The sequence below is a fragment of the Miscanthus floridulus genome, chromosome 8 (assembly GCF_019320115.1).
Source record: "Miscanthus floridulus cultivar M001 chromosome 8, ASM1932011v1, whole genome shotgun sequence".
Classification (NCBI taxonomy): domain Eukaryota; kingdom Viridiplantae; phylum Streptophyta; class Magnoliopsida; order Poales; family Poaceae; genus Miscanthus; species Miscanthus floridulus.
In genome coordinates this window covers 92,819,654-92,828,086 of record NC_089587.1, presented here as the reverse complement: position 1 = coordinate 92,828,086, position 8,433 = coordinate 92,819,654, and the positions used below count along the sequence as shown (strand labels likewise).

The following is an 8,433-nucleotide window of genomic DNA, read 5'->3' as shown; positions in this document are numbered from 1 at the left end:
AATAAAATGATTGCTTAGTACAGGTGCTAATATAGATGACATGTTAATGGCTAAAAGTCACTGCTAGTTCAGGTTAATAGTCGATCATTATTACTATGCTTTTCCGCAAAAAGAAAGTGTCAGCTAGATCCACTAAATTAAGCTATACATAATCCTTGGTGTCATTTGTTTTGGTTTTCGACGGATAAGTCTAGCTAAGTACATTCCCGTACTTAGGGTTTATTCCCTCTTGTTGCAGATGACCTTCTATATCAGGGATTCTGTAAGTATTGTCTCCACCCGGCGGGTGATGAAGACTAGATCATGGGCATAATCTCTGTTGTCTTATCTGAATGCTTTTGTGGGTTGTGATCAGCAAACTAGTCTGTGTATTTGAACTCGGGTGTGTAAGTTAAACTATTTGCTTCCGCATGATTTACAAGACTTGTTTTGTAATAACGATGACTTTGTGATGATGTAATCTATTTGCAACGTCTGCGAAAAGTTGTAACGTACGATATGTTATGTTGAATTACTGTGATCTTGGTTGTATGCAAGTTGGTTTGAAATCCTTCGAGATTTCAGTTGACTACCGGGTTTATATGGGCTCAAGTTCGAGAATTTGATCGTTTCAGTGATTGTTTTTGTACTTGTGCTCTTATAAATTGGTCGGTTCTGTGACAGGTAGGAGAGGCTGTCCGAAATCGGCTGGAGTCAGGGCGAGCGCTCCGGACGGCGAGGTGGACCGAAGGCAAAAAACAGGTGCCGCTCCTCCTCGAACAGACCTTCCGGTCGGTGATTGGATTGCCCTCCTGGCCTGTTTGTTCAGATACTTGGGCCGACATATGAGTTGCTCGCTATCTACTTAGGCCGAGCCTTTTGTTGGGAAGCCGGTCTGCGAGGGATCCCGGGTTTATGAACCCGATACTATATATACAATAGAACATGGAGTGTAGGGTGTTCATCCAAGATGGTATTGGGCTAATGAGTTCATTATTTGATAGCCGTAAGGGCATAAGTAATGTATATAGACGAAATATTCCATATATATGGGTCCTACACAACAAAGTGGTCTTTATTAGCGCTGTAGATTACCTTCACAATGTGAAACCATAAAGGCCCCGTTTGCTTCGCTGAAAAAACAAGCTGAAACACTGTTTCGGCTGATTTATTGTGAGAGAAAAATATTGTTCTGGCTGAAAAAAACAAGCTAAAAAGATGGATTATAAGAGAATCGAACAGGGCCAAAGTAATCTATAAGGTGGGTCACATGTCGAATAAAAAGCAACACTCGTTCCCTCCGAGTCCGGACTCGTATCTCAGTCGTTCTCTCGCCGCACACGACACACCTGACCACCTCTGGGTTCCCCTTCCAGTGGTAAAGATCGAGGCCCTCTCCTATGGAACCATCGGATTTTGAGTTTTGAGTTTGGGTTTCAGGTTCAGATCCATAGAGACTCCATTCGATCTGAATCCACTCTGTTGCCATCCCTACGGGTGAAACGACGTACCTACACCCACAACTAGAACCTTATATCCACCCGTTCGCGTGCTCTTAGACCCGACTTGATACGCTTCTTTTTTCATCCGGAACAGTGTTTTCCTCTCACAAATTCATCCAGATTCATCAGGTCTTCCAAATTCCTCCAAAATTCCTCCAAACGAACGGGGCCTATGTTAATGATTCCACGTCCATACCCGTTACTTTTTTTCGAGAAACATACCCATTACATACGATACACCCGAGCAGAATTGCCATCCCTGGGCCCTCCCATTATCCATCCTGGCCTCCTGGGCACTCAGACTGTCTCCAAAAGCTTACCCATATAGCAACCCATACCCAAAATACATCACGCTCACGCAAAGAACGCCGTCCAACAAAGTATCCATTCCGAGCAGCTATTTTGCGTAGAAGGAGAGAGGGCAGCCAAATCTGCGTCCTCCCTCCGTCTTCTCTGTCCTCAACCCAAATCTCCGGCGCTGCTTGGCTTCGGAGACCGCTACACTCCACATGCAGGTTCGGATTCGGCAATGGGGATGGCGGCGGACGCGACGACGACCATGACCATTGACTTCCTCCGAGCGTGCCTCTTCTCTGAGCCCGTCACTACTGCTCTGCAGGTGGTGGAGCTGGAGGAGCAGCTTCGGACGGTGACGGCGCAGCGGCGCAAGGCGGAGCGGGTGGCCGCGGAGGTGCTCGCCATCCTCGACTCCTAGGGCTTCGGCCGCCTCTCCGACGCCGCAGACGATTCGGGCTCAGAGGACGAGGTCGGCACGGGCGACCGCGACCTCGGTGCCGCCGTGAGGGACGGAGGCAGCGGGAATGCGGTGGAGGACGCGCTGTCGGGGTCGGAGCTGGGAGCCCCGACGCCGCCGGAGGCGGCGGTTGCTGCTGCTCAGGCCGGGGGCTTGTCGTGGAGAGGCCCGTCGCTGCTACCTAGGCCAGCTGCTGCTGCTCAGGCTCGGGCGCTCCTTTCTTTTTCAGTTGGCTGTTGGAGAAGAGATTTTTTTGGGTGCATGACCTTTTGCCTGTAAGGGTCCAAATCATTGTATAGGTCTAGTATTTTGATCGGCGTTGTTGGAGATAGTCTCAGACCCGTTAGAATGCTTAGCATGGCCAGAAGTAGGCCATAGGGGCCCGTGGAAATAATGGTCCACTGCATGCCCGTCACCAGTTCACCACACGGTCCAACTTTATCCTCTAGTCCAAGGTTTTGGCTCGGTTCCACATGTCAGCCAGCCAGACCACATCGCCAAGCCTCCCCTTGCCCGAGCTCCCTCCCCCACCCTCTCCTCGCCGGTCGAGAACCCCCACCTCTCCGTCGATCATCCACTAACTAAGGCGTCGCCGGCGCCGGCGCCACCGACGCCGACGCATCGAATGTCCGCTGCCGCATCCATTGCGCTGCGCGGCCCGGCCCCGAAGTGGGGCGGCGCGCCGTCGCACCGCCGGCTCGTGGAGGAGCACCTGGCCTCGCTCCCGCACGGCCTCCCACGCCTCCGCCACGTGCAGGAGCTCCACGCGCTGCTCCGCAAGCAGGGGCTCCACCGGGACCCGCACGCCGCGTCCAAGCTCATCTCCTCCTACGCGCTCCTCCGCCGGGTCCCCGCCTGCCGCTGCGTCTTCTCCTCCGCCGCGGCGCTCCCGAGCAGCCCGTTCGCCCCCAGCACCGCCTTGCTCACCAACACGCTCCTCCGCGCCTACGCGCTCAACTCCCTTCCCCACGCCGCGCTCGCCGTGTTCGTCGACATGCCGTTGCGGCAGCGGGACACGTTCACCTACTCCTTCCTCATCAAGGCTCTAGCCACTGCGGGCCTCACGCCCGTCCGCGCGGCGCACGCGCACGTCGTCAAGCTCGGGTCCGTCGAGGATACCTTCGTTGGAAACGCGCTGATCGATGCGTACTCCAGGAACGACGGGCTCTCGGACGCGAGGAAGGTGTTCGACGAAATGACGACACGGAACGTTGTGTCCTGGAACACGGCCATGGCCGCAATGGTGCAGCAAGGGGAGGTGGACGCTGCAAGGAGCATGTTTGACGAGATGCCCGAGACGGACACGGTGAGCTGGAACACGATGCTGGATGGCTATGCCAAAGCTGGGGAGGTGGAGGAGGCCTTCGAGCTGTTCCAGCGCATGCCGGGGAGGAATGTGGTGTCCTGGTCGACTGTGGTGTCAGCCTACTGTAAGAAGGGCGACATGGAGATGGCGCGGATTATATTCGATAAGATGCCAGCCAAGAACTTGGTGACATGCATAATGGTCTCAGCGTGTGCTCAGAAGGGGCTTGTGGAGGAAGCAGGCAGGTTGTTTACTGAGATGAAGGAGGCTGCCATTGAGCTTGACGTAGTTGCAGTTGTGAGTATCCTGGCTGCATGTGCTGAGTCTGGCTCCCTTGCCCTTGGGAAGAGGATTCACCGTCATGTGCGCCAGAGGAAGCTGGGAAGATCAACCCTTGTATGCAATGCCCTGAAGGACATGTTCTGCAAGTGTGGATGCGTTAACCGAGCCGACTACATCTTCGACACTGAGATAGTTGAAAAGGATTCAGTGTCATCAATGTTCTCAGCGCTTGCACGCACATCAATGATGCTGTGACGCTCATCAATGTTCTCAGTGCTTGCACGCACATGGGGCTTGTGGAAGAAGGACGGAGGTTCTTTGCCAACATGGAGACAGACTATGGCATTAAGCCTGAGATAGAGCATTATGGTTGTATGGTCGATCTTCTTGGCCGTGGAGGGCTCATTAAGGAGGCTGTCGACATGATCAAAAGCATGCCTTGGGAGCCTAATGAGGTCATATGGGGGTCCTTGCTCAGTGCATGCCGACTGCACAAGAACGTGGAGTATGCAGAACTGGCAGTGAACGAGCTGAGCAACTTGCAGCCCTCAAATGCAGGGAACTACGCTGTCTTGTCGAACATCTATGCAGAGGCTGGGAAGTGGAGCGATATGGCGAAGTCAAGGGTGCAGATGAAAGGAACAGGGTCTCAGAAAACAGCTGGCTCAAGCTGGATAGAACTTGATGAGGCGTTCTGCGAGTTCACAGTTGGGGACAGAAAGCACCCAGAGTCCGACCAGATATCTGATATGATTGATAGGCTGAGTTCGCATGTTAAGTGTGCTGGCTGTGTTCCGGTTGGCCATGAACTGCTCGTTCAGTGAGTGATATGGGCATGCTTGTGATTATACTACAAAAAGAAATGGTGGAAATTCCCGCGGCAGATCCCAGAGACTTGTGCTCTCCTCCAGGTTCTGAATTATGATGCGATGCAACCATAAACAAAGCAGCCATCCATCATGTGACCAGTGGAACCGGCTGTGCTTGCTTATGGTGAGCCTCAACCGTGGTGAGATTGGTACACCTTGACGTGCAGAATTTCAGTTATATACTTAAATGAAAATATAAAGTCTTAAAACGAAAGAAGTGTCTATTACTGCTGCTGGTTTGAGGCAATATGCAACTCAGCGTGGGGTGGGTTCTCATTATTTGGCTATTTGTTGCAACAAGCATTTTATTCATTCCTCAATTCTCTTTATAAAATGTCATTATATACTATGTCTGCTCAATAACCTGTTACTGTTTGCCAACTGCTATTATCAGATTGTGTAGTAAGAAGATTTGGTCGGAGCCTTCTTGGCAGGGGAAACAATAGTTCCAAGGTACTTATATGTCCTTTAATCTTTTTCTTCCATTTTTAGGTTTTGCTTTATTTATTTGAACTTTGTATTATAACATGCAGAAACTTGTTAGGGATTTGTATGTGATGCTTGATGAAATACATCCGGAGGAAGTTCCTGTTAATTTGAAGATTCCAGAATCTTTTTATGAATTATCTGGGATATGAAGAATACTGATTATAATTTAAGGTCTGCTTTTAAACCAAATGCTATCATCTGTGCGTATGGCACCAAACTCTCCCCAAGCGCATGGATGACATCCGCGCTCCAGCCGTCGGCGTACCCTCTGCAGATGGCGGCGAAGTCCAGGTCCGGGTGATGCGTCATATCCATCTAGAACTAGCTTTTAGTACATGTTTTTTTTTTTTGCTATGCTAGGATATATATTTACATCAATTGGTTAGCTGCTCAAATCGACATCACATCGATTAATTAGCTATTTGAGGACTTATTGTGCCGGCGACAATGGTACTAACCTTGATATAACTAATCGATATGTATCAGTTCGTACTCAACGTGCTACTCTGAGTAGTTCTGGTTGATTACTGCCTTGAGTACAGAGAGAAAAGGATAACGCAAATAGAAGGAGCCTTTGCATGATATCGGGGCATGTACATTTGTGCCTTACAGCCATAAAATTTATCCCATAAGGCGATTGCCATGGTGAAACAAACAACATATTTGTCGGGTACCGTAGAACAGGGTACCCCGAGCGTATATCGAAAGAAATCACTTAGACACCATAAAAAACAAAGCCAAAGGATAAGCCATTTGTTAAACCCTAGCCTCGTCCGAACCCACCGGCTCTCCGCCTCGCTCCTAGCCTCGTACGGGAGGCCTCGGCGGCCTGCCAAATCTCCGCCTCGCGCGAGGCCTCGCAAAGAGGGGCCTCGACAGGGATCCGATTCTCCGTCTCGCCCGAGGCCCCGCGCGTAAGGCCTCGGACGGGATGTCGATTCTCCGTCTCGCTCGGAGCTGGCTCGGCAACGACCCGTCGCTTTCGCCTCAGCCAGTCTCCCTGACAGCGCGTCGCGTCCCATTAACGCGTCAACCACTCCCGCAATATTAGCTGGACGACGGCTCGACACTGCGGAGCGGCCGACGGGACGGGAAGTCACGTCAACGCCATACCGTCCTGGACAGGGCACGGCGGGGATTACCGGCCATTGTGCTCTGGTGCTGTGCCCACGATCAGTGCCTGCACTACACTGTGCCACCTAACCCCCGCCCCAGAGACAACGCGGCATGGGGGGTCAAGTCCGGGTCACCATAGCCTCGGAATCAGTGTACGACACCAACTACTCTCTCCAAGCCTCGGCAATCCACTTCAGGGTCTCGGTAACCCCGGGATTCACGTCTGTCGAGCCTCCCACGATGGCTCGGCCTCGGCACCAACTGAGCCTCGGCTTCCCGCGCAGTCAACACACAGTGACCAGCGCGCCGACCACCATGCCCGTTTCAAGGTAACGCTGGAGCTCCCACGACGCACAGGATCGGATGTGACCGGCGCGTCGCCCCAGTACTTCAAGGACGGACCACACCGTCGGCCACGCCGTCACAGGAATAGGCTATAGGGCTCGGACACGCCGCCTCCGTCCGCACGACGTCGTGTAACTAGCGAATGTATTACCCTTGTCCCCCTCCAACTATAAAAGGGGGGACACGGGAAATTAGAAGGGGACGGGCAAACACACTCACTCAATTCACGCACACTCTCCCGCAGCCTGAGAGCAATGTCTCAAGTAGCCCGCACCGCTCCACGCCGAGACCTGGGACTAGCTCACTCTCTCGCCCTGCTTGTAACCCCCTACTACGAGCACTTCGGTGCAAGGAATACAAGATCAATCTCTCAGACTGGACGCAGGACAAATTTACTAGTTGGTTGAGGACCCGCCGGTCCAAAACACCGACAGTTGGCGCACCAGGTAGGGGCCTCTGCGTGTCAGCTTCATCATCCCAACAAGTTCCGGATGGCAGACCCCGTACGACCACTGCGTCTCGGCACGGTGGTCTGGTTTGGGAGCCTATAGTTCATGTCTCTAGGGCACGAGTACGACATGGTACTCCTCACACCCTGAGCCCTGCCCACCGACGACGACGTCACACACCCACAGCCTAGGCGCAGGCGGCGCTCGGGCGGCCGCTCTCGTCGCGCTCGCCAGGCGCGACGCGAGTGGGGCCACGTCGACACCACGCGAACACAGGACGACACGCCGTGCTCCGCCGGTATCCCGTGCCCAACTGTTGGCATAAGGTCCCTGGTTGGGGACCTGTCTGGCCTGAGCCTGGACAAGGGAGAGACGCTGGTGGTGTGCGGCAACGCCCCATCATCGAGCTCTGCTCCGCCACCTCCTGAGGCGCCGGCTCCGGCAAAGCAGGATCCGACGATGGCACCATCTCCGTACCCCTTCGGGTTGAGAAATGCCGCCGCCTCCTATGCTTATGCCTACGCTTCCATTCACGCGGAGCCCTCAGGACACCACCAACGCTTCGCCCTCGACTTCAGTACCGTGACTTCGACTCACTCCCATGCCGACTCCTCGGAGGATGACAAGGCGTGGGCAGGAGCGGATTTCTCCAGACTTCGTGACCCCGAAGCCATGCGCCGCTTCCTGGCCACGAGTGACTATTGCTTTGGCTACTCCGACTCTGATGATGAAGGTACTTACGATCCCACTCGTGAGTGCTTCCACGTTGGACTTGGGATGCCAAGCATGGGCGATGAGGACGAGGGGGCAGGCAACCGTACTCCGCTTCATCAGGGAACGGGCGATGCCACGCCCTCACGCATTGTCCCATCGGCAGCATGGAACGAGAACCTTGCCCTTGGACAACTTCGATGCTCGGACCTAGAGCAGCTCCGTGAGCTTCAGGCCAAGGTTGAGCAAGATCAACTCCTTCTGCAACAGCTTCGAAACACTCTCGAGCAGGAGCAGTAGGGCCATGGTGACAGCGGAGGAGCCCGGCGGTGGGCTCGCGACGTGCACCACCGCATCAACGACGACGAAGGGGACGATCGTCCCCCAATCTTCAATCATGCTAGCCAGAATGTCGCGGCTGTGGCAATGCTAGTGCGCGCGATGCCCGAGCCCTCTACCACGGAAGGGCGACGGGTTCGTGGCGAGCTCCGGGATCTCCTCGAGACCACCGTGGTGCAGCAGGCCGAGAGTTCCGCCTCCCGGCGGCGCGGAGCCGCCTCAGACCTCCCATTGGCACCGCATTGGTAGGATAGGGAGGCCTCGGTTTATCCCGAGCCCGCTCGGGTGCTGA

General features: G+C 54.1%; 1 pseudogene; it reads left to right on the top strand.

The window, feature by feature from the left end:
* Positions 1-2,728: 2,728 nt before the first annotated feature.
* Positions 2,729-5,652, top strand: LOC136472944 (pentatricopeptide repeat-containing protein At3g29230-like; annotated as a pseudogene).
* The last annotated feature ends 2,781 nt before the right edge of the window (positions 5,653-8,433 follow it).